General features: G+C 45.7%; 1 pseudogene across 1 annotated transcript in view; it reads right to left on the bottom strand.

Annotated features, from left to right (window-relative positions):
* Positions 1 to 1,376: 1,376 nt before the first annotated feature.
* The window catches only part of LOC308654655 (MAP/microtubule affinity-regulating kinase 3-like), a 48,019-nt pseudogene continuing 23,942 nt past the window's right edge, over positions 1,377 to 25,453 (bottom strand). Inside the window, exons 4-6 of the transcript in view lie at positions 7,317 to 7,462; positions 2,280 to 2,404; positions 1,377 to 1,692 (exon numbers count right to left, since the gene is read on the bottom strand). The product of the transcript in view is annotated as an MAP/microtubule affinity-regulating kinase 3-like (transcript). The remainder of the gene's footprint in view (positions 1,693 to 2,279; positions 2,405 to 7,316; positions 7,463 to 25,453) is intronic.

The following is a 25,453-nucleotide window of genomic DNA, read 5'->3' as shown; positions in this document are numbered from 1 at the left end:
TGTCAAGCATCTAACTTGCCTAAGGCATCGTGCTAGGTGTCGTGGCCTCAAGAACCAACACAAACGATACCACAGCCCGATGATGCTCATAGTCTGCTGGACATTGTAGACAATTCACATTCACCATGGGAGCAGAGAGGCCGTAGAGGAAGCTCCCTGGCAGCTCTACAAGTTGAGAGCTAAAGGTCAAGTACAGATTGTTCAGATTATGAGTAACCAACAAATGACAAGATCGGAAGATGAAAGATCATTCTGGTCCCCGTGCAGAGAACAAATGGTAGAGGGGCAGGTGTGGAGGCAGGGAGGCCAGTCTGTTGCTTCACCCAGGAGGACAGAAGAGAGGAAGGGGCAGTTTGGATGGAGAGAAGGGGATGCATACATGGGCTCTTCTGGAGGTGGCATTAGGGATCTTGGTGACTGATTGAAGGATCTATTTGGGATGACAGGAGGGGTCCAAACATGAGCATCAGTGTCTGGCTTTAAAACTCTGGATTGTATGTCATGGTGCTTATGGGTAACACAGGGGATAGACTAGAACCTTTTGCCACTGATGGAAGCCTGTAGCCTAAATCTGGCTCCTCTGCCTGCACTGTGAGGAGCTGAGCATGTGGCTCCCCAGTCTGCACAGCCCCAACTCCCTACCACCCTTGCAATCGCAGCACTAACTGGCTGAGATCCACAAGGGACCTGGGAGAAACTAGAGCTATTAAGGAGAAAATTCTGAGTTCCTGGAATAAAAGCATGGACAGAGGGCTTGGCCTGGGCTTGGTGGCATGTCCTATGGAAAGAGGGGCAGAGGCAGAAGAGAACAGAAACAAGGGCTCCCAAGTGCCCAGGGCAGTGTCCCAGCAGCTGGCTGCGGTCTAGGGGACGTGCTGCAGGAGGGTGCAGGGTCAGGGGTAATCTGGGCAGGTTGTGTTTGGAAGCCTGTGGAGATGCCCAGGAAGCAGTCAGAGATGTTGTTCTGGAGCTCAGGACGAGATTTGGGAGTGACACGTATGCCTTCTCACATCCAATACCCGGAGCGTCACACTGGAAACAGGCGATGCCACACTGTGCGGTACAGTCACTGAGGTTCCTTCCTGATCCGGCTCCTGCTCCTGCTCTGTACCATAAACCAGCCCCCACCTCACTCCCTGGCCCCGGGCAAAGTCTGCGGAAATCTGTCCAAGGGGCGCAGCACACCCCGATTCACCAAACTCTTGTAATCAGTTTAGTTACACGACAAAATTCAGATCAGACTGAGGATTACTTTTTGAACAGTGCTTTGAACTTCACAGATGAAAGCTCCCTCCCCCATGCGCACAAAGAAAGCCTGAGGTATTAAACGTGACAGAAACACAAGGCCACCCCCCAGTCTCTCTGCCACCTGATGCTCAGAGACGCTCGGCAGCCCGCTGGGTGATCAGTTGGCATCCCAAATCGCCTTCCCGTGGCATTCCACTCAGGTCTCCCAGGGAGGGAAATGGACTGTCTTCAGCCCACTGCTCTGGAATGGCAAGCATTCGAGAAGGCCAGCCCCCGCCCGCCTCCTCCAGGCCTCCCGCCTGCAGCCCAGGACTGTGTGGAGAGGCGGGACCCTCCCTCTCCCTGCACTGTCCCAGCTCACAGGGTGCCCAGCGCAGAGAAGGGTGAGGGAGGCGAAGCCCGGAGAGAGGCGGCAGCTGCTGCAGGGACCGGCCTGCAGTTTCACTGTTATTGTTCCCAGATGGGGACTGTCAAACCCTGTCAGCCTCAGATACACACGGAGAGCCTTACATCCGCATTCCTGGGATGTGTGGAGGCCCAGGCTTCACCTTCTGCGGCCCTCGATTCAATAACATGTCAAGTTCCCTCAGTCTCACCCGGAGCTGAAACCCACTCACCCACTCACTGACTGTGCCCGCGTGCACCCTGCCTGTCCCCACACTTCAGCGGGGTCCAGGCCAGGCATACTTAGCCTGCGCTGAGTACATGAGGTGTCCAAGCCAACCGGGTCTCACCTGCCAATGCCAGTTTCATGATGAGCTTTGAGCGGTTGACCGCTCACGGGGCCTTAGGACTGATTATCCTGAATGCTGTCCCTGAACTTGGCAGCCTGTGGGACCAGGGAAGAGGCCCAGGACAGTATGGCTGGCTGCTCTTCATTTCTTGGCCTGGCTGCTCGCATCACCAGGGCAATGCCAGGGACTGCAGAGGAGTCTGGTGCCTTCATTCTCAACTGGGCACACCCAGTCTGCCAGGATGGAAGCGCCTAGCAGGATGGAAGCCCCTTTCAGATTTCACTGTCCTGGTCTTACCTCTCAGGCTTGTGCTGCAACTCCCAGCCTGGCAGACTCTTTCCACCTGAGTCTAGGCTCTGACTTATCTGAAAGAACTTGGTCTCTTTTTCCAACAGCTCTGAATCTGCAGGCCGTGAGGGTGTCTGTGGGGACAGATTGAGGGGACCTGGGGCCCAGGAATGGTAAGTGATGGCATAGGACCACAAAGCATTGGTGATTTAGATCTTTTAGCTTTCCAACTATTATGGGTTGCATTGTATCCTCCTAAAGATATGAAATCCTAACCCTTGTACTGATGAATATGACTTTCATGTGGAAAGAGGGCCTTTGCAGACATAATCAGGTTGAGCTGAGGGGTGGACCCTACTTCACTATAACTGGTGTCCCTTTAATAAGACAGAATCCGAACCCAGACACAGGGGGAAGATGGCCATGTGAAGATGGAGAAAGAGGTTAGAGTCAGGTAGCCACCAGCCAAGAAACACCTCAATAAGCCTCCTCAAGTGTTTGGAGGGAGCACGGCCCTGCCAACACCTTGATTTCAGACTTCAAACATCTGGACGTCTGAGAGAAGAAATATAATCTGTTATTTTATGCCACCTTGGCTGTGGTACTTTGTTACAGCAATCCTAGGAAAGTCATATCCCATCCAATAGCATTTCTGATACAAGAACTGGGTGACCTTTAGAAGAGAATGCAGTTTCTTGGAAGCATGAGAAATGATGGGGTTGGGGTTCAAGAGCACTAGCAGGTCATGTTCAGCATGTCAGCCATCTTTGAGGAGAATCTGGTGCTCTTCACCTCCTCTCATCCTGAGAAAAGCTCTCAATCAAGGCCCAGTGATGTGGGCTTCTTATCTAACTTTAATTTGTATGTTCATGCAAAATCAGAGAGATTTTTCCTCTTAAGCATTTTTATTTACTTATTTTGTTTTACTTTTTTATTTTTTATTTTTTATTTTTGGTGGTGCTAGGGATCCAACCCAGGCCTCGTGCATGCTAGGCAAGCACTTTACCACTGAGTTACATCCCGGACCCCCTTAAATCCTTCTTTGGGCTGTCGTCTACAATTCTGATGATTGGCGTGTAAGTGACCTTACCATATGAGGGATTTCAAGGCACCAAAATTGGAATAGCCTCTGGGGTTAGGAATTCCTGGTTTACATTTGCCTTGTGACCTCACCCTGTCCCAGTGACTTCATTAAACTGAGTCATTTAGTTTTGTGGACTCAGTAAAGATGATAAGAGGCGGCACAGAAAACACTAGCTTGGGATTTGGCTGACTGTGGGTTGTGGGTTTGGGCAAATGGACACTTTGCAATTGACCTCAGTGTTTATCCTAGTTCTCAAGAGATGGAGATTATGAGCTGGCAATTTTCCGAGAATCCATTAGCCAGCTCCTTGAGTCTGTGATGCTATTTCCTACAAGGCAATTAGGGAGGTTTTGCATCCAGGAATGATTGTGCGGCTGTCCTACCACCCAGCAGTGCCAGTCAGAGAGACCCCCACCCCTGCTGCCTTCTGTCAGCCTCACCCATCATCCCAGGTTGGTCTCCCAAACCCCAGATCTCCTGTTTACATAACTTAGGTCTAACTGTCCTAAAAAGTATGTTCCATTTTTTTCTTGCCTCTCTGCTTTTTGCTGAAACTTCTTGTTTACTATGGAAGAGCTAAGAATCTAAACACGTCAGGGGGCAGTCCCCCCACCCCGTGGCCCTTCAAGGCATGAGTTGAACTAAATGGAACCATACCTCTGGTTTCTTTGCAAACAAACAGGTGGAACCAATTTAAAGCCTCATGATCTTGCAATGCATGTGCAGAAATTTCCCTGCCTGTTTGAATGTTCTACCAAGAGGGACACACCGTTCTTGCCTGTGTTTTATCTGCCTGAGACAGGCATTGCATTCCCCCAGCAAAGGGTCTGAACAATTGGCTGTCGCTTAAGCCTATTGTTGTCTAGCCATACAATGCACCCCATATAGTCATAGAAAGTCACAGTTTGGAAGCAAATTTCATGACATGGAAAAATGTTGATGGTCTGCTACTAAGTGAAAAGAGCTGCTTACCAAACAGAATACACGGTATGAAAGCAATTATGCAAAAATAATGCATATGTCTGTAACAAAATCTGGAAGGCTGTACTCCAAAATGTAAACACTGACGGAGCACTGGGCCGTGAGCATGCGGGGGCCCAGTTTGTGCAGGCACAATGGCATCCACTGGAGGGAACAGCGGTGGCTGGCACCTCGGCACAGGCTGTGCCTACTGGAAAGACTCTTCTTCTACTCTTACAATGACACTGTAGAGGCTGCTATCAGCCCCAACAGTTGTGGGTGATTCTAATTTTTAGTCAATGTGCTTTTTCAATGTTTTCCAAGAGTTCCTCAATGAGTACATGCTACTTTTGTATTAATTTTTTTAATTTGTTCTAATTAGTTATACATGACAGTAGAATGCACTTTGATATATATACTGATGAAGTATAATTTCTCATACTTCTGGTTGTACATGATGTAGAATTCCACCGGTCGTATAATCATATATGTACATAGGGTAACAATGTCTGATTCGTTCTACTCTCCTTCCTACCCCCATACCCCCTCCCCTGCCTTCACTCCCCTCTGCCTAATCTAAAGTATCTCCATTCTTCCCTAGCTACCTGCCCCCTTATTGTGAATTAGCATCCACATATCAGAGAAAATATTCATCCGTTGGTTTTTTGGGATTGTCTTATTTTGCTTAGCATGATATTCTCCAGCTTTTGTATTAGTAAAAAAAATGCATACTATAACTAATAAAAAGGGTAAGTGGTAGAAATTTGAGTAAGACCAAATATTTGATAATATTAAGGAATTTTTTTTAAGTGTGCTAATGATCTTGTGTTTATATTTTGAAGAGTCATTGACTTCTAGAGATATACACCAAAATGTGTGTAGATGAAATGTTGATGTTTGGGTTGTTTTCAAAATAATAAAGGAGATAGTTAAGTGGGTAGGTATATGACATAAAAAAATAAAGGCCCTAAATTAATTGTTGTTGAACCTGAGTGCTAGGAACACGGGGGTTTGTAATACTATTTTGTCTATTGCTTTATATGTTATAAACTGCCATGATACAAAGCTAAAATAAAACAGAAAGTTGGTTTAGGTTATTGAAATTGTCAGGGTTCTCCAGAGAAACAGAATATATATACATATATTCTCTGGAGAAACAAATATAGTAGTTCCCCTTATCCACAACTCGGGTTTTCTGAGCTTTCAGTTACCCCTGGTTAACCATGGCCTGAAAGTATTAAATGGAAAATTCCAGAAATAAACAATGCATGTTTTCAATGTGCTCTGTTCTGAGTAGTGAAATGAAATCTCACACTATCATGCTTCATCCTGCCAGGACATGAATTATCCCTTTGTCCAGTGTATCCACACTATATATGCTACTTACCCATTCATTTGTCATTTATAGCTATATTTTTTGTCAGATCAACTCTTACAGTATCATAGTGCTTATGTTCAAGTGACCTTTATGTAGCTATATCATAGTGTCTCTGTCATCCACCTCACTTTGTCTCATCACACAGACATTGTATCATCTCACATCATCACAAGAAGGGTGTGTATAGAGTAACATATTTTGAAAAAAAGAGAAAGGCCATATTCACATAACTTTTATTAGAGCATAGTTACAGTTGTGTTATTTTATTATTAGCTATTATTGTTAATCTCTTGCAATACCTAATTTTTAAATAAAACTTTATTGTAATTTAAGTATGTATAGGGAAGAATATATAGTTTAGTCAATACTTCGTATTCACAGGTTTCCGTATCTGTTTATTCAAGCAGTGGTGGAATGAAAATATGTGAAGGAAAAAAAATTACATCTTTACTGAACTTACATAGGCTTTTTCCCCATCATTATTCTCTAAGCAATGCAGCATAACAACTATTTACATAGCATTTATCTTGTATTAGGTATGTTAAGTAACCTAGAGATGTTTTAAAATATCAGTGAGCAAGTGAATAGGTTATATTTAAATACTATGCCATCATATTTAAGAGTCTTGAGCATCTGCAGATTTGGGTATCTAAGAGGGTCCTGGGAGCGATGCCCTGTGGTGTTGGAATTTGTATTCACTCAGTACTATTTAAGGGTTCACGCACCCATTGGGATCTTGGAATGGACATCCATAGCAAAGGGGGGTGTTTGGTCAGTTCTGTTTTTTTCTGTGACCAAAAGACTTGACGAAAACAATTTAAGGAGGTAAAGTTTATTTGGGGGCTCATGGTGTCAGAGGTCCATAACCAGCCAGCTCCATTTCTTGGGGCTCAAGGTGAGGCAGAACATCATGGTGGAAGTGCGGTAGATGGAAGTGGCTCACATGATGATCAGAAAGCAGAGAGACTCCACTTGCCGGATGCAAAATATATACCCCCAAAGGCACACCCAGTGACCCACCTCCTCCAGCCACACATACCCGCCTTCAGTTACCACTCAGTTAATCCCTATCAGGGGATAATTGACTGATTGGGTTAAGGCTCTCATAACCCAGTCATTTCTCCTCTCAACCTTCTTGCATGGTCTCACACATGAGCTTTTGGGGGACACCTCACATCCAAACCATAACAGGGTGGAGGGGTAAGGTCAGGGTAAGATTGAGAGACTTTAAGGAATTGATTCATACAATCGCAGAGGCTGGCAAGTCCAAACTCTGCCAAGATGGACTAGCAGCCTTCGAGCCAGCAAGGAGCCAATGATGCAGTTCAAGTTTGCAGGCCCTCGCTCAAAGTCCTCTTGCTTGAAGGAGATCAGCCTTCAAGTGATCAGATGAGGCCCACCTGCACTGGGGAGGACAATCTGCTTTACTCACTGTCCACTGATTTAAATGTTAATCTCATCCCAAAATACCCTAACAGAAACATCCAGAATAATGTTTGACCACATTATGTGGGTGCTGTGGCCTAGCCAAGTTGATGCATAAATTAGCTGTCACAGTCACTGTGGCTGAGACAGACCTGGATTTTCCTGCCCCTTTGCTTCTGGTAGAATTGTGCAAACCCACCGGCGGGGCCGTGTGAGGAGTGGAGTCCAGTGAAGGCTGGAGGATGGACAGCGCAGCTGGCCAAGAGGGAAGGCAGCAGGACACACGCCGCCCACCCACTTCTGGCGGTGGTGGCTGGCCATCCCTGTTCTTGGCATCGAGGTCTGCTGCAGACAGCCATGGCAAAGCAGGCACCAGGAGTTCTGGCCAAGCATGGACAATCTGGCCCTCGCAGCCAACATCAGGCAATAGGTCCCACAAACAGGATCAAATAGCCAAGTTTAACCCTTGACAAGAGCCACCTCGTTTCTGACAGGCGGAACTACAACAAAGATTGGGGCCCAACAAGCCTCCTTCTCTGCTTAGACTAAAGAAGAAGAAAAGAATTGATTTATAGTGGAAAGAAATGAATTTAGCTACATGGGGAAGCTCAGTACTGGTAAGGGAATATTAAGTACAGGCTTGCTGTATCTCCTAGGAACATTTTCAGTTATGAGAAATTTAGAAATCCAACAGTGCTCTAAGGCAAACTGCCTTTTATAATTCATTTTTATTAGCGTGTAATAACTGTATATATTAATGAGGAACCAGGTAATATTTCAAAACATGCAGATAGCATGGACTGATCAAATCAGAACAATTCACCTTCCTCCTCCTTATCATTTCTTTGTGTTTGGAGATCAAGTGCTCCTCTCTTCCAGTTTTTCATAAAATATATAATAGGTTGTTGTGAACTATACTCACTCACTGTGCTGAGGCACACCAGAACTTATTTTTTCTGATTGTGCCTGACACCCCATACCCAATCTCCTCTTGCCACCCACCACCCCCACCTTTCCTGGCCTTCAGTGATCACTATTTAACATTCACATGGGCATTTTTTTAAGCTATAAGCACATTTGTCAATTGTTTAATAGTCAACAGGTAAGAAATCTCAGGGTTGGTTCAGTAACCAGTGATAACATTGAGAAACCAGTGCTCTCCCACCTCCACTCCTCTTCCTTCAGTAGCTATAGATAGACACAGTGATTTTTCACAAATACCTGAACATGTAAATATATCTTTGCAGCTGTAAAGTGAGTGTCCATATGCCCATTTTGAAGGTGAGGAGATGATGGGCTGAGAAGTCAAGGAGTAAGGAGCTGAAATCAAACTCAAGACTGCTTCAAACAAGAGGCCACGCTCATGGCTCAGTAAACCCTTTGCTGTCCCAGAGCGAGAGAAGGGACATGAAAAGCAAAGGGAGGGGAGACTCCATTGGCCCTCCTGGGACTCCACACCCAGAGCCTCTGGCCACTCAGGTGCTGCTGAGCAGGCAGAGGACAAGGAGCTGGAGCTGAGCAACACGAGGGCCTCCCCAGAGCCCAGAGCTCAGAGCTGCAGGCCCAGCACTTGGTTGGAGAAAGCTCTGGAAAAGGATGCAACCTCCCCCTCTCCAGGAGCTCAGGGCTGCTGACTTCACTCTGGGGCTGTGAGGAGAAGGGATTGCCTAGGCCCTTGCTGCCTCACACTGCTTCTCTCCCCCATTGTCACAAGATCCTGGGGTTGTCCCAAGGTGTCCTTCTTATGCATCCGTGGTGCCTACAGCAGTGCCACCACATAGTAGGTGCTCATATTTATTTTCTATTGAGGCTGTAACAAATGATCACAAAGTGAATGGCTTAAAACACTGCAAACATGCTGCCTTCTGGTCCTGTAGGCCAGAAGGCCAGGCCAACTGTCTCCCTGGGTGGATACCAGATGGTCAGCAGGGTGGGCTTCCTTGGAGGGGCTGGCAGGGAGAGCCCATTTCCTGCCTTTCCTGCTCCAGAAGGCTGCCTACTACTCTGAGCTCAAGGTTTCATCCCTTTTCAAAGTTAGCAGCTCAAAGGGTAAGCCCTTCTCACATGGTATCTTGTACCCTGCCACAACCTGCATGGTCGAACCCTAGAAACCAGCAAGGGGCAATGGGAGATTAAGAAAAATGCACCAACATTTATAGAGAAATCTGGGGCCAGGTGGGACACCGACCCAGAGCTAGTGCAGCACATTTATTATATACTGGTCTCACAATTAGGAAATTAAAACTATAGGGGCATTGTCCTTTGTGCACTAAAAAGTTACAGAACTAAAAACATTTTTGTAGATATTTTACTGTTGCAGTGCTAGGAACATCCTGTTATTATCCTGCTGCACCCAGGAAGCCCATTGTCCAGAATTTCTGCAAAGTAGAAAGGCTTCAAATTTGCAGCACTTGCAAGATATATTGTGGCTATCTTGTTATGCTCAGAATTCTCTATCCCTGGCAGCTAGTGTCTGAGCTCAAGGTTGAGACTGTTACTGTTCCATACCTTTGCACAGAACTTCCTCAGTCAGGGCTTTACCATAGCTCCTGGGCAATCTTGTCCTGCACATTTGCACAGAAAGCTCCCAAAGCAAAGTGCAGCTACAGCTCTGAGGCAATCAGAGACCATGATCCAAGTCATCACTCTCCACAGGACTCTCCTTCCCATGTAACACCTGTTCCACAGCCTGGGAGACTTTGCTTTGAAGGAATCATGTAAATAGTTAGGGTTCAGAATAGTCCCAGGTCTTAATGTAATCACACCTGCAAAATCCTTTTTGTCATATAAACTAGCATAGTCACAGGTTCCGGGATTAGGATTTGGACATTTTGGGGGAGGGCAATTGTTCTGCCTATGACAGGACTTTAAAAATAATGTTCAGTAAATGAGAAGATAATCATAGGTCAAGGCTACACACAGTCCAGAGCCAGCTGCTTTTGACTCAGAGCTTGGTTCCACCATTTACTAGTCATGTGACTTAAATAAGTTACATAACCTCTCTGAGTCTTGGATTCTTCATCTGCCAAGTGGGAAGCATCTTAACCGGTCCTCCCTCCTGGGGTTTGTGGAAGAGTAGATGAGGTAATGCACGATCGGCTCTGGGTTGGGACTTGCTCTTACGATGGCTGGAAGCAGCAGTGTCACACATCACTATTGCCCAGGTCATTACATCCTTGCTGAGTATCTGCTTGTAAGGTTGTGGGATGAGCTGGAGAAAGTGTGGGCTTTAGGGCAGAGGGACTGGCCCCAGGCGCAGCTCGACCACTTTCTAATTATGCACCTTGGTAATGACACAGTTTTCCATCCACAGAGTAAGGGAAATTAAACCTGCATTATAAGGTCCTCGTGAGGAAGGCAGAGTTGTGTAGGTGAGAACCCACGACTCAGCATTAGACCTGCAACAGGTGCTCTGCAGCAGCACTTTTAGGGTGATTTACAGGCACTGTTACGCCCTGAGAGGCCCAGCATGCTCCAGCCACCTCCCCTCCACCTGAGGCTACTTCTCTGTCCCAGTCTCCTCTCCCTTCTGTCCCTCCCACCCCTCCTGCTCCAGCCATGCTGGCCTCTGTGCCAGGTGTCGTTCCTCACACTGGGACACACACAACTGGTTTCCCTATCTCCTTCAGACTTCACCCAATATCATCTTTCCACGAGACCTACTCTGACCACCTGTATTAGTTTCCTAGGGCTGTGGAGACAAACTGCCACAAACTGGGTAGTTTTAAAATAATAGACATGTATTCTCTTACAATCCAGGAGGCCAAAAGCCCAAAGTCAAGGTGTTGGCAGAGCCACACTCCTTCAAATGCTGCGGGGAGACTCCTTCCCAGCATCTTCCAGCTTCCGGAGGCTGCAGGTGCTCCTTGTCTAGGGGCTGTGTAACGCCAAATTTAAGGCCCACCTGGATAATCCAGGATGCTCAAAGCTTTAAACCTTTAATTATGTATGCGAGAATATTTTTTCCAAATGAGGTCACTTTTACAGGCTCCAGGAATTAGGAATTAGATACATCTTTTAGGGAGGACGGTATTAACCCACTACATCCCACTATTTAATGATTGCAAAACTGAACACACACACACACACACACACACACACACACACACACACACACACAGGTCCTCCATGCCCTTTATCCTATTCTACTTTTTAATTCCCCAGTGTTTGTCATCTTCTAATATACTCTGTTATTTGCTTATGTAAGAAGGGTCTTGCTGTTATGCTTCCCTTCTACTAGAATAAAGTCTCCACAAGGGAAGGAGTTTTGTCTGTTTTATGCGTTGATGTAACACAAGAATCTAGACCTAGAACAATGCTGGGTCCATAATAGATGCTTATTAAAGTCTTGCTGACCCACTTGAATCAAATGTATGAAATATGATATGTCAAGAGCTTTGTAATGTTTTGAACAACTAATTATATATATATATATATATAAAGTCTTGCTGAGTGAATACATGATGCATGTCATACGTTATGAACAGCCAGTGACCCAACTAGCTCCTGACACAGACAAGAAGTCAATAAGTACCTGTAGAATAAAATGAGATTAAATAATTGTAAACTCACCCTTAAGAAAGTCCTGGGAGGTCCTCAGTAGACACGAAGAGTTATTCCCTTTGCAAACTATTTTTTCTAGCTTTTAAATTTCTTTTATCTTTTTCTTATCAGATTTCCAAATCCTGAGCTGCTTACTTGGGGAGGATCCCTGGGGCTGATTTGGAGTTAAATGGTTCCCAGGCTGACTGAGTTGAAAATCACCACCCCCGAGTTAGAAAGATTAGACTTCCAGAGATTGCATATTGGTCTCTTAATAAGGTGTAATTAATCACACCAGTGAGCATAATGACTGAAAATAGTTTCCAAAGAGCAACTTGATGTTGGATAATTATAAATCGGAGGATACAGTGAATCTGAGATGCTGCTAGAAGGGGACATGGATGGCTTGAGCTGAGCAAATACCCCGTGGATAACAAAGACGGGAACAGGCTCCTCACAGGTTCAGGCAGCTGCACGCCCCTAACGCCCCCTTCCTGGCGTGCATTTATAAGCTCGTTCAACCTTTAAAAGCTACTGTGGGATACAGTTACTTGTTTATTTCCCAATATACAGGCCTTCAAGACTTGAAAAATAAAAAAGAAAGAAAGAGATGAATAGCTGATGGGAATGTCATTTTTAATGATATTTTTATTTTATTTTTAACTGAACAACTAATAATTCTGTGTATTTATGGGAGATCATGTGTGGTTATAATAAACATATACATTGTGGAATGATTAAATCAAACTCTCATCCTCATCACTTCACATACCCCTGGTTTCTGTGCTAAAACCTACTTTTGGCAATTTGGAAACAAATAGTACAACATTATTAACAATTGTCACTGTGCCACAAATTGATGACTGAAAGTTTTTCCTCGGGTCTAACTGAAGGTTTGTGCCATGTGACCAGTCGCCCCTTTCCCATTCATCTCCCCTCCAGCCCTGATGACCAGAGGCCACTCTCTGCTTCTGTGAATTGGATGTGTCAATGTCCCCATGTAAGTGAGATCATGCCGTGTTTGTATTTCTGGGCTTATCTGGCTTGGCACAGCGTTCTCTAACCTCATCCATGATGTCAAAATGACAGATTCTTCTTTTTTAATACCGACTAGTATTCATCTGTATACAGTGACCACGGTTTCTCTGTCCATTCGCCTGTTGATGGACACTAACAAGGTCGTTCCCACATCTTAGCTATTGTGAGTGTCTTGACGTTGAACAAGAGTGACATGTCTCCTTGACATACTGATTTCTTTTCCTTTGCAGGTGAACCCAGCTGTGAGCGGGACTCCTGGATCATGCAGTAGGTTCTAGTTTAACTTTGAGAAAGAAAATGTCATTTGGGTGCCTGGGATTTCATCTTACTGTTTTGTCTTTATTTCAGTTTGTTGGGTAGTTTGGGCCTTTTGCAAAGTTCACAGCACAACTAAAGTCTTTAAATACTAATTTATTTCTTATTTTTGGTAAAATGGTAAGACATGTTTTGAAGGGTATTTAGAAATTACAGACGAGCAAAAGGGAGAAAATACTTCAAATTGCCTGTGACCCCACTGCCCAGAGAAAACCCTGGCCAAGCTCCCCTCTGGGTCTCTGCATCTTCTGTCCTTCCTATTTTGGCCCTTCTTAACCTTTGTTCAGATACTCCTCCAGCTGTGTTTACAGTGACTTGAAGATAACACATACCACACTAAGCCAAGTGGCCAATGACGACCTGCTGATGTCCCAGCCCTGTTCCCAGTATTGTACCCTCCACTCCTGGACCTGCTCTTCTTACATTTGTCTTGCAAGGGTTAAGTCACAGGCCTCCATGAAAGTGGGTGGCCCAGGCAAGATCTCCACCCCGGAAGATATTCCAGTGCGAGGTCTGTCTCGGAATGACTGTGCACCTTTCCTTCCAGCAGTCAAAGAATGAGAAGAACAAAATCAGACATTATTCAATTACTCATTCACTGGACAGATACCGACCAACTGTCTACCCCTGTGCTAACGTTCACAGCATTGACTGCTGCATAACAAACCACCTCAAAACAAAATGGCTTTTAAGAACAATACATTATTCCTGCTCACGGTTTGGGTCTTGGCTGAGATCAGCTGAGGGGTTCTATTTGGGGGCTCAAGGGGCTGCAGTCAGCTTACAGCTGGGGCTGGAGTCATCAAGGGCTGGACATCCAAGATGGCTCCCTCCCAGGCCGGCACCTCAGTGCTCCTTGGAGTCTCCCTGTCCATGGGGTGTCCTCCCCACAGGCCATCTCCACTTGGCGTGGGCTTCACAGCATGGAGGCTTCAGGACACTTGCACATCTCACAGGGCAGCTGACTTCCAAAGGTGGAGGCCGAAGACTCCAGGCCAGCAAACGATCATCCACAGAATAGGAGAGTGTTACTCAGGCCCCAGTCTATGCATGAAAGCTGTCACTAGGCCCACCCAGGTTCAAGGAGGTGGAGATGGGAGGGGGGTGGGTGCAGAAGGGCATATGGGTGGGAAATACTCACCAACATCTTTGGAGACCACAGTCTGCCACTGTGTATGGCCAGGGATACAGCAGTGAGGCCCCTTGGAAATCAGAGCTAACGTCTAGGAGGCATTAAACAAATAGAATAAGCATGCAATCGAATACGTGTTTCTGCATTGAAAACCTAGGTGCTATAAAAAAGAAAAGAAAAACAGGAAAGAAAATGAACAAAAGAAGATTTGGTCAAGGGTCACCTCCATTCACAAGGATGGAACTTATAGATGGAGACCCCAGGGAGGAGCAGGAGTTATCCAGGGGAACAGCACTCCAGGCAGAAGGAACAGCATGTGAGATAAAAGGAGACTGGGCTAAAGATGTGCAAACAAAAGAAAGATTGTGCAAGGTGAGGTTAGAGGATGATCCAGGGCTAGGAGTTTTTTTTCCTCAGTGCAACAGAAATCACTTGTTTCCTATAACTTAGGTTCACCTAAAAGTGACAGATGTGTAAACAAGGTGGAAATCCATCTCTTCCTCACATGATCGAAGCGTTGTGCGATCCAACAGAAGTGGGTGTGTCTAGCCACAGCATCGGGAATCTAGCATCTTCTTTTATCTGCCCCCAACTCACGGTTCAGCATGGCTGCTTGAGGGGGCAGCCACCACATCCATGTGGCAGTCGGCAGGAAGGAGGAAGACAGGTGTTTTCTTTTGCTTGGGACACAACACTTCCACTTTCCCTCACTGGCCACAATTTAATCAGGTAGCCATAACTCTCTGCTGGGAAGCTGGGGGTGGAGTCTTGATCCTAGGTGCCCATGTGCCTCCTTAAAATCTGGATGCTTTGTTATTAATTAAGAAGGGAGGGTGGATAAATCAACAGCCTCTGCTTAGTACTGAGAGGTTTAAAGAAGGAATTATTTCTTGCATCTCCAAGATGTGTTGTAAAATAGAGTCTCAAGAGCCCAGGAGCCATCACACAGTTCTCCAGGCAATCAGGACAATTCACTTAACTTCTCTGGGCTCCCAGTTCCTTGGCTGTACGAGAGGGGCTACTCTGTCCATCTCATGGGTTTTGAGAACTAACGAGGTAATAACAGTGGAGGGATGAGCAGGGCGTGGGAAGGAGTCGTCTTTTAGTGGGGAGGTTAATTCTGAGAACTGTGTAGAGATCTGGAAGCACCCAGGATATGAACCCTGTTCCATCTGAAGCCATCTAGAAGTCCTTCAGTGGACAGAAGTGGGATGATGCCCCCGTGTTTAAGTGGACAGGAGTGGACCTCTGTCGTCAATCCCTCGGGAATGCCAAAGCTGACCCACCCCACTCTGGGCATGTGGCAGCCGTGAGCCTTTGGTCACAGCTCAGCCAGCTGAAATGAATGACCGGAATGCAGTTTCCAGGAAAGCAGGACGCACCACAGGTCACCTGGGGAGCGACAGGACTTGAGATGAGTCCGTCTCTAAAATCTGGATTCAAGGCAAAGGCAGGGACTGAACTAGAGTTCATTTGTTTCTTGCTCCAAAAATTTTTCTCTACCTAATAATATGTAAGGTGACCCTGTTCACAGGCTGCCTGCTCTGCCTAGTGGCTGGCTCTGAGCCAATCTCCTAAAACAAGCACCTCACATGACAGTCTGTAAAGAGGCAGGGGTCAATCACACCTCCATGTGACAGATGAAGAAACTGAGGCCACAGTTACTATGGGCTAATAGCAGGATCCAGCCCCAGGAAGTCTGGCTCCCAGCCTTTGAACATAACCACTAACGACCCTACCTTCACTTCCTGAAGTCTGTAGGTGCCTCAGATCCTGAAGGTCTGCTCCACATTGGGCCTCACACTTCTGGGAGCACCCAGGCAGGTGGAGAGATGGATGGATGAACAGAGTGAGCCCTCCAGGTTCATGTACTGCTGGGTATGCTGACTGAAGGCTGACTGAGGAAGAACCCTGCCCTGGCCACCTTGAAGTCAGGGAAGGCTTCCTGGAGGAGGCAATGCTGAATCTGAGGTCTCTGATTCACAGCCACTCGAATGAGGATATGGGTAGGAAAAACCCTTCACACACACGTGGCTATGCCTGCCTTGTGACTGTGTCCCTTTGATCCACCCATGGGCTACTAGTACTTTATTGGTAAATGGCTGAGTGGGCTTTCCTGAACCTCAGCCCTTCTATTTATGGCTCAGGTGTTCCATGGTAGGTTCTGGCAGATTTGGGCAGCCAGAGGGGGCCAGAAGCCAGCAGCACTTGCCCCGTGGGGGAGGGAGGCGTGGAGCTCGGCCCCCTGCTGAGAACCAGGTCTTCCTCCCTCCCTCACACATCTGCTCCACAGGCCTCATTCTCCTCTCTGTTCCATGATGACTGTCTGTGAAGAGCCCCAGCTCACATTGTCAAAGCTGAAAAACCTTCCAGCATGTGTTCCATTCCACCTGCCTTCCCCAGAGTTCCCCAGGGGGAGGGCCCACTGCCTGCATCCATTCGTCTGAACATCCTTCTTCATCTCTCTTCACGTGGGGAAGAAAGTGAGATCAGGAAAGGGCACAGGATGGAGGGGGTGGTATGGATGGTGGAGGTTAAGGAGTGGGGGTGAGCCTTCCCTTAAGACTGGAAGAAAGAAAAGATAAAGGGAGGGGCCTGGGGATATAGCTCAGTTGGTAGAGAGCTTGCTTCACGTGCAAAGGCCCTGGGTTCCATCCCCAGTACCACCAAAACATAAAGAGAGAGAGAGAGAGGGGAAGGGGGGAGAGGGAGAAGGAGAAGAGTCGAAGGAAGGGAAGAATGGATGGAGAGAAAGAAAGAAGGAGAAAACTTAAGAACCAGGATTGCTAAAACCAGCTTCCTCGTTAGTGAAGACCTCCAGCCACATTTCAGGGAAAATCTTTAACATTTTCTATTAGGACTAGAACCCAGATGTGGCACTGTGGTACAATTAAAAGAATCTGCGTTTTGGAAAAAAGAAGGATGGAGTTGAAGTCCCGTTGCTGCTAGGCCTTAGCTGAGGGACCTAGGATAAGCCTCCACGTGCCCCGAGTGGAAATGGTGCGATCAGGTCCAGAAGAGCAGCAGACATGACCAGCTGCGGCACTCAGGAGCCACCGGGGAGGACAGTGATGGCCTTCCCCACGGGACTAGAAACCAGGGCAATCTGGCCCGAAAGCTCCCTACAGCTCATGCCCCTGGAGAGGGACCCTCCAGGGGGCATTTCCATAGCTGCAGAAAAACTGGGGGAGGAAAGGCCTGAAGAGAGAAGCGAGAGGCCCTGATGGCCCCGGGGGAGGGAAGGGCGCAGGCGTGGAAGAGGCGCTGTGAGGGGCAGCCGCTCACTCCCAGCTCGACCTGGGGTTTGGGGTGTCTGGCTGATCTTTGCTGGTCCCCAGGTTCCCACGTGTGAATTCCTCTCCTCTTAGCCCTGTGTCTGGGGCCTGGGCTGCTCCAAAATCAGTGCCCTTCTCCTTCCCCCATCCGAGTTCTAGACGTGGGGTTCAGGCCTACGGTCATGTCTCTAGTTTTGAGGTTGGAGGCTGTTATGGTTTTTACACGAAGTGTCTGTCCCCCAGAGAGGCTCATGTGTTGAAGGTTGGTCCCCCATGGGGCAATGCTTAGGAATGGGGACATGGGGAAGAGTTTGGATGGTGAGGGCTCTGACCTTGTCAAAGGGTCAATCTGCTGATGGATTCCTGGCTGAATGGACTCTTGGGACATGGTGGAAACTGTAGGTGGGGACCTAGTTGATGGGATTGGGGTGTGTCCTCGGGGACTACATCTCATCCTTGACCCTGCTCTCCTCTTCTCTTCTCTTCTGTATCTCTCCTCCTTCCTGGCCACCATGAGGTGAGCAGCTCTGCCCCACCATGCCCTCCCGCCATGATGTCCTGCCCCACCACAGGCCCGACATCATGGAGCCCAGTGACTGTGGACTGAAGCTATGAGGTCTCTCAGGTATTTTGTCACACTGATGCCAAGCTCTGAACACAGAGGCCATCCCTCCTCCTGGGCCACGTTGGTCTGGGCAGGCATTCCTACTGCTCTTCTCAGGGTTGAGCTAGCTGTGAGAACAGTCTTGAGTGTGACTCACGTGTGCACGAGTGTGCTCCCTTCCCTGTGGCACCCCCCCCCTTCCACTCCCCATGCAGCCTCTCTGTGAATAAATTCATCCTCAATCCTTTGAAACATTTCACCTCTAAACCCACAAGAATGCTGAGATTCTCTCGAGGCCTCAGGAATTATAGATTTAAAAAAGCAATTTCAAGTTGCATGACTCTTAATCTAGGAACTTTAACCTTTTGGAATCTTTCAAGTCATTCCATGTGCAAATTTAAATGCATCCTGTTCTCTCTTTGTTGAGTAAGCTAACTAATCATCCTGGCATTAGCCTTATTGTGGGTGTTAAGAAACCCCACAGTACCAAGTAGATTTCTGACAGTTCTCAGAAGGGCTTATAATCAGAAGAAAAAAAAAAAAAGCAGTGATGTTTTCCAAGTAAACAAGAGAATTGCCCAGGAATTGAGTTAAAAGAGACAACTTATATGTAAGTACTTGCTCAGGAATGTGCAGATTAATACAGTAATTTCTTAATGCAGTGACACAGTATGAACACATTTTATTTACAGTGTTCTTGAAGCAACTTCTCAGGTGCTCTGTGCCATGGAATAAGATACTTACTACACTCTTCTCAAGAACCACATGCTCCAAAGAGAAGTAGAATGTAATACTACCATGGGCATATCTCCAAAATAATTGGGGGAAGAAAAGGCTAGACTTTATTGAAACTGTGAAAACCTAATATGCTTAAATGAAATGGTTCAGTGCAGCTTACCTAGATAAAGATATGGCAATACAGTGCATCTATTTGAGCCTGGAATGTGTGAAATTCAATCATTATATTCTAACTTAGAATCCATTCAGTTTTTCATGGGGATCTAGTCTTTCATATCACTTATCCAGGAATGTGTAATTTTGTCATAAACTTTATTAATGTGTCTGATAAGTGTAAAAGCATATATTGATGTTGAGGAAGGGACTCTTTTAAAAATAACTTTCTATCAGTATAGAAGTACACAGAAATTTATGAAGGACAGAAAAAAAATCACTTCTATCACAACTTCAGAACAATTATGAACTTTTAAGGATAAATCTTTCAGGCTTTTTAAGTCTTTTTTTTAAATTTTTTGGTACCAGAGATTGAACTCAGACACACTCAATCACTGAGCCACAGCCTCATCCCCCATTTTTAAAATTTTATTCAGAGACAGGTCTCACTGTGCTGAGGGCCATTGCCAAGTAGGAATGACGCATCGAAATTTCCTTGCCAGCGTTCCCCATGTTAAATGGACTTGCCTTGGAAATTCGCTGTGACATTGCAAGTGTGTTTGAGAAAGGTGACCCTGCTCAAGGACGAGAGTGGATCCAGGTTTAGGGTGTATCCTGCAGGTTTTAGGAAGTATCCCGGTTTAGGATAATTTGGGTTTAGGGCGTTCCCGGTTTAGGACAATCTGGATTTAAGGCAGTTCCAGGTTTAAGGTTATTGCTGCTGGGAATAGGGCGAGTTTCCTGGGAATAGGCCTGAGTTCACGTTGAGTTCTCGTGGAATTGAGAAAGTATTTGGGACGTGAATTGTGCGGCAGAAATGGGATTTCCCCAGAACGTGTGTGTGGAGGCTGGTGTGAGTTCGGGAATAAAGAATTGCTGTTTGAATCTACAAAGCTGTGAGTGGCTCCTGATTTTGTGCCCAGCCAAGACTGCGGCATCACTGAGTTGCTTAGGGCCTTGCTAAAGTGTTGAAACTGGCTTTGAACTTGCAATCTTCCTGCCTCAGCCTCTTGAGCTACCGGGATTCTAGGCATATGCCACCACACCTGGCTTTTTCAGCCATTTTTAATGCATAAATAATGTGTTTTTTAATTAGGAAGTTATAATAAAAATGTGATTTTTTTAAAAGAGAGAGACAGAGAGGGAGAGAGAGAGAGAATTTTAATATTTATTTATTTATTTTTTTAGTTCTCAGCGGACACAACATCTTTTGTTTGTATGTGGTGCTGAGGATCGAACCTGAGCCGCAAGCATGCCAGGCGAGCGCGCTACCGCTTGAGCCACATCCCCAGCCCAAAATGTGATATTTTAAACTAGAGGATTATAAATGTACCAAATTTTATGCTCTATTTTGCTATTATTGTCACTTCTGCTTAACATGTGGTGCAAAGTCTGTCCCGTATCATTGTACTTTCCTTTAAGCCCTCCTTATCATTGATATATAGCTTTCCACTAAATGAACCATGATTTCTTTTTTACATTAGTTCCCTTCTATGCACCAGTTAGGTTATTCTGGCTTTTTATTTGCTTGCTTGCTTGTTTGTTATAACAAATGACAGTGTAGGTAGACCTATATGTATATCCACAATCGGTTTTCTATAATAAAGAGTATGAGCATATCTTTTTGTAAAGCTACTCGTACTACAGCCAAATTACCTCCAAAGGTTGTAACAATATATGCTCACTCCAGAAATGTATAAAAATAGTGGGGGAGCCAGGTGCGGTGGTGCACGCCTGTAATCCCATCAACTGGGGAAACTGGGGCAGGAGAATTGCAAGTTCAAGGCCAGCCTCTGAAATTTAGTGAGGCCCTAAGAAATTTAGGGAGACTCTGTCTCAAAATTAAAAAAAATTAAAATGACTGGGATATAGCCCAGTGACAAAGTGCTCCTGGGTTCAATTCCTAGTACCAAAAAGAAATACAGAAGAAAGAAAAAAGAAAGAAAGAGAAGTTGAACATTCAGTTCTGGGTTCAGATTTTGGCTTTGCCACTCTCCAGTCATGTAACCTGGGGCAAATTATAGAAATTTTCTGTTCTTCAGACTTTTTTTTTGAAAAATAGGGGAAATAAATGTATTTATATCATCTGGCTTGTGGAGATTAAATAAAATTACTTAGGTAGGCCTGTGAATGGCATATCATAGGTGCTCAGTAAAAGTTATCATCATCATCATCAGGAGAATCTTACGACCAGGTTCTTCCACTCAGTGGTTCAATTCACTGCACAAATATTTATTGAGTGTCCTCTGGTGTGCCGGGCTCAGCTCTTGGCACTTGGAATACTCAGTGAAGAATCCAGGAAGATCCCAGTCCTCATGGAGGCCCTGTCCTGTAGGGGAGGGAAGAGACAGAGAGTGCACATCACAAACAAGTAACCGTACCGGAGATTAGAAAAAGAAACCGCAGAGCAGAATGAGGACTTTCAAGAATTGAGGAGGAGGCTGGGGGTGAAATTTTAAGAAGGGCCATCAGAGCAGGTGCCAGTGAGAAGGTGACAGATGAGCAAAGACTTGAAGGGGTGAAGGAGTGTAGCAGGAGAGTGGCTGTAACAGGAGTAGCCTGGAGCCCCAGAGGCCAGCAGGGGCAGCCTGGCGGGGGATAGGGACGAGGTGCTGTTGGGATCACTGGGGCCACAGGTAGAGGGAGAGAACACAGGAGGGGCTGCAGATCCCTCGGGGCCTCTTCCTCTGTGTGGAGGGAGGCGCTACCACAGGATTCTGAGCAGGGAGTAACATGCTCTGACTCATGCTTTACAAAAATCCCCCTGTCTCAGACAGACTCGAGGAACCAAGGGAAGAACCAGGGAGCCTGTCAAGGGGCCTCTGCAGGGAAAGGTGATGGTGCCTCCAACCAGGGCGGAAGTAGTGAAGGTGGCCACAAGCACCCAGCTGCTGGGCATGTTTTGAAGCAGCACCTAGAGGATTTCTGTGAAGTGAGAATTGGAAGCAGGGCATGAGATGAATAAGAGTCAGGGATTCGCTCCATGGCTTTTTTTTTTTTTTTAATTATTTATTTTTTAGTTGTAGTTGGACACAGTACCATTTATTTATTTATTTATTTACCTACTTACTTACTTACTTATTTTTATGTGGTGCTGAGGATAGAACCCAGGGCCTTGCATCTGCTAGGCGAGCGTTCTACTACTGAGCCACAAACCCAGCCCTTGCTTCATGGCTTTTGACATGAGCCCTGGGAAGAAGAGTGTGGCCTTTAACTGATGGGAGACTATGGGGTTGATCATCTACTAGACATCCAAGTGGAGATAGAGAGAAGACAGCTGGGTAGGTGGACAGACTTCTGGAGTTTGGGAAAGAAGGCTAGACTCAAATATAAACTCAGGGGTCATTGACCTAGGTGTGGAATTTTTCAAGCTATAAGGCTTAGTCTTTTTTGGCTGCTATAACAAAATACCCTAAACTGGGTTGATTACAAACAACAAAAGTTTATTTCTCATGTTCTAGAAGCTAGAAGATGAAGACAGCAGCAGATTCAGTGTCTGATGAGGGCCTACTTCCTTCATGTGCAACTGTCTCACAGTATCCTCACATGGCAGACAGGGCCCAGAGAGCTGCTGGATATGGTTCAACTGTGTCCCGCAAACCTTCTGTGTTAGAAGTTTGGTTCCCAGAGTGGTGGTGGTAAGAGGTGGTGGGACCTTTAAGAGATGGGGCCCAGTGGAAGGCAGTTAGGTCCTGGGGGCTCCACCCTCAGGGAGGATTAATGCTAGTCTGACAGTCAACTGGCTCCTATAGGGGAAGGTGGTTATAAGAAGAGAAAACCTGCTCCCCACTTGCTTCCCAGCTCACCATGTGATCTCTTCCACACAGGTTCCTGCCATTGTGATGCCATCTGCTAAGAGGCCATCACAAAGCCTAACAGATGCTGGGACCATGCTTTTGAACCTCCAGAACTGTGAGTCAAATGAGCCTATTTTCTATATAAGATACCCAGCCCCAAGTTTTATATTATAGTAACAGAAATTGAACCTAAGGCAAGAGCTCTCTGGGGCTTCTTTTACATGGGCACCAAACCTATTCATGAAAACTTTGTGAACTAATCACCTCCAAAGACCCCCCAGTACCATCACATTGGGGATTAAGTTTATCACAAATATGTTTGGGATACAGTAAGTAAACATAGTAAATATTCAGACAGTAAGACTTTAAGATTAAATACAATCTCCAAAAATTTTATTTAGATGCAGCAGAATAAAGCAGCCAATGATTAAACTCTGGGATAATCTAAAAGTCTGAAGGGAGAGAAACAAAAAGCAGAGGAGACCAATAAGCAGCAAATTTTAAGGGGAAAACAAGGAGAGTATGATGTCCTAGAAACCAAAGAAAGAAGAAAGGGGAGAAGAAAGCAGATCAAGGAGAGTGACCCAGGGTGTCAAGTACTACTAGAAGGAGATCAAGTGGCCTGGAGATGTGGCTCAATGGCACAGCACTCGCCTAGCATGCAGAATGCCTAGCGCCCCAAAATAAAAAGTGAGAGAGAGAGATCGGGTGAAGATGAGGACCAAGAACCGAAGGGTGGGTTGAGCAGCGTCAGCTGTTGAAAGCAGGCCTGATGGAGGAGGCAGGACCAAGCCTGAGAAGTCAAGTTGAAGGGAGGTGAGAGGAGACAGCTTGGAGACTGAATGCAGGCAAATCTTGGAGGTGTTTGCTTTTAAATGTGGCAGTAGCTAGCTGAGGTGGTGTATTAAAAGAAGGTACTGTGTGTGTGTGTGTGTGTGTGTGTGTGTGTGTGTGTGTGTGTGTGTGTTTTAAGGAATGTGTACATGTTGATGGGGAGGATTCTGAAGATAAGAGGAAATGCAGGAGAGGAGAGAACAGCTAGAGGGAATACAAAATGGAAATTGTATCTGGAGACTGGTTTTAATAGGAGCCTGGGAAATATTTCCTTATAAATACTTCCGATGCTCATCAGGAGGTGGATTGGTAAAGGGAGTCTGTGAACATTCTCTCCTGATTGCCAGATTCTCTTATGTACTTACTGAGAACCTACTGGATGCATGCCAGTAGGCTGCCCACTTGCCCATACCAGCTTCTCCATATCCTTGGCATGTCCCTGCCTCTCTGCTGAAGTCATAATTCAGGACTATGTATAGGACTTACTGGTTTTAAAGTGACAGGGGAAATGGTACCCACAGAAGCCTAGAAAAATGGGCTGAGAATAGAGCTGAATGGCAGAGCACCTTCCTAGCATGTATACAGCTCCATGTTCATCCCCAACATTTGGGGAAAAGAAGAAGCCTGGAAGGACCCGAGGCTTTCCAAAGCCTTCTCTGAATATTTCTTGGGGTCAAGAATTTGAAGCAATTACCCTATCACCCATTACTAAGCATTGGTAGAATTCTGTACTAAAAATAGCAATGCTAAAAATAAGAAGCCCAGACTTATCTGAGTTTTGTCAACTAAACAGACAACATCTACATATTTGGAAACATCAAAAACCCTTGCATCATTTGGCATTTTAATAGCTTTACACTCCTTATCTAGATATTTGAGTTTTGTGTAGACACAGCCAGACAGTATGTAAATTATTCATTTGACATAAAGCCTCTGTCCACAAAGATCTGGTTCTGCTCTCATTCAGATGCTAAATGAAAGAACACAGTAATCATTGACCATGAGAAACAAAAATCTGATCATTTTTTTCCCTTAATATTGACCATGGAAATAAATATTCCCCTATATTTAAAGGTAGACTCTTTCCCCAAATTTTCATTGCATGCTTAAATTTTTTTTTCACTTTTTATTTGTTCTTTTTAGATATACATGACAGTAGAATGTATTTTGGCATATCACACTTACGTGGAGGATAACTTCCCATTCTTGCGGTTGTCCATGCTGTGGACTTTCATGGGTTGTGTATTCATACATGAACATAAGAAAGTTGTGTCCGATTCCTTCTACTGTCTTTCCTGTTCCTGTCCCTCCTACCTTTCGTGCTTTAATTCTTCATACTATTAAACTCTGATGTCTTCTGGCACTCCAAGTAATTACAAATCTTTTTTTCATCTTCTTTTTTAATTTTTGATGAAACTTTAAACCCACTAAAACCCTTGCACAATGTGGCTGGTGTGTACCCTCCGGAGATCTCACAGAACCTGGCAGTTAAATGACCTTGCCTTTTTATTGCCTTTGGGTTCTGTTTCTGCGCTTTGCTAGGAGTTTTTGATTAAGACACTGCAGCATAACTCCCATGAAATTAAGCCCAAAGCAGCTGGGTGCTGTGTCGCACACCTGTAATCCCAGCGGCTCGGGAGGCTGAGACAGGAGGATTGCAAGTTCAAACCCAGCCTCAGCAATTTAGCAAGGCCCTAAGCAACTCAGTGAGACCCTGTCTCTAAATAAAAACTAAAAAGAGCTGGGGATGTGGCTCAGTGATTAAGCACCTCTGAATTCAATCCCCAGTACCAAAAAACAAAACAAAACAAAAAAAAACCAAAACCACAACAGCAAAAAACCCCAAAGCACTATGCAGCTTTTCTAAAAACCTGCAATTCTTTTTAACCAACAGGGCATTAAATTCAG

Source organism: Spermophilus citellus (genome assembly GCF_964194105.1).
Source record: "Spermophilus citellus genome assembly, chromosome: 8".
Lineage (NCBI taxonomy): Eukaryota > Metazoa > Chordata > Mammalia > Rodentia > Sciuridae > Spermophilus > Spermophilus citellus.
Note: the sequence above shows the minus strand (reverse complement) of the source record. Positions and strands in the feature narration are given on the sequence as shown.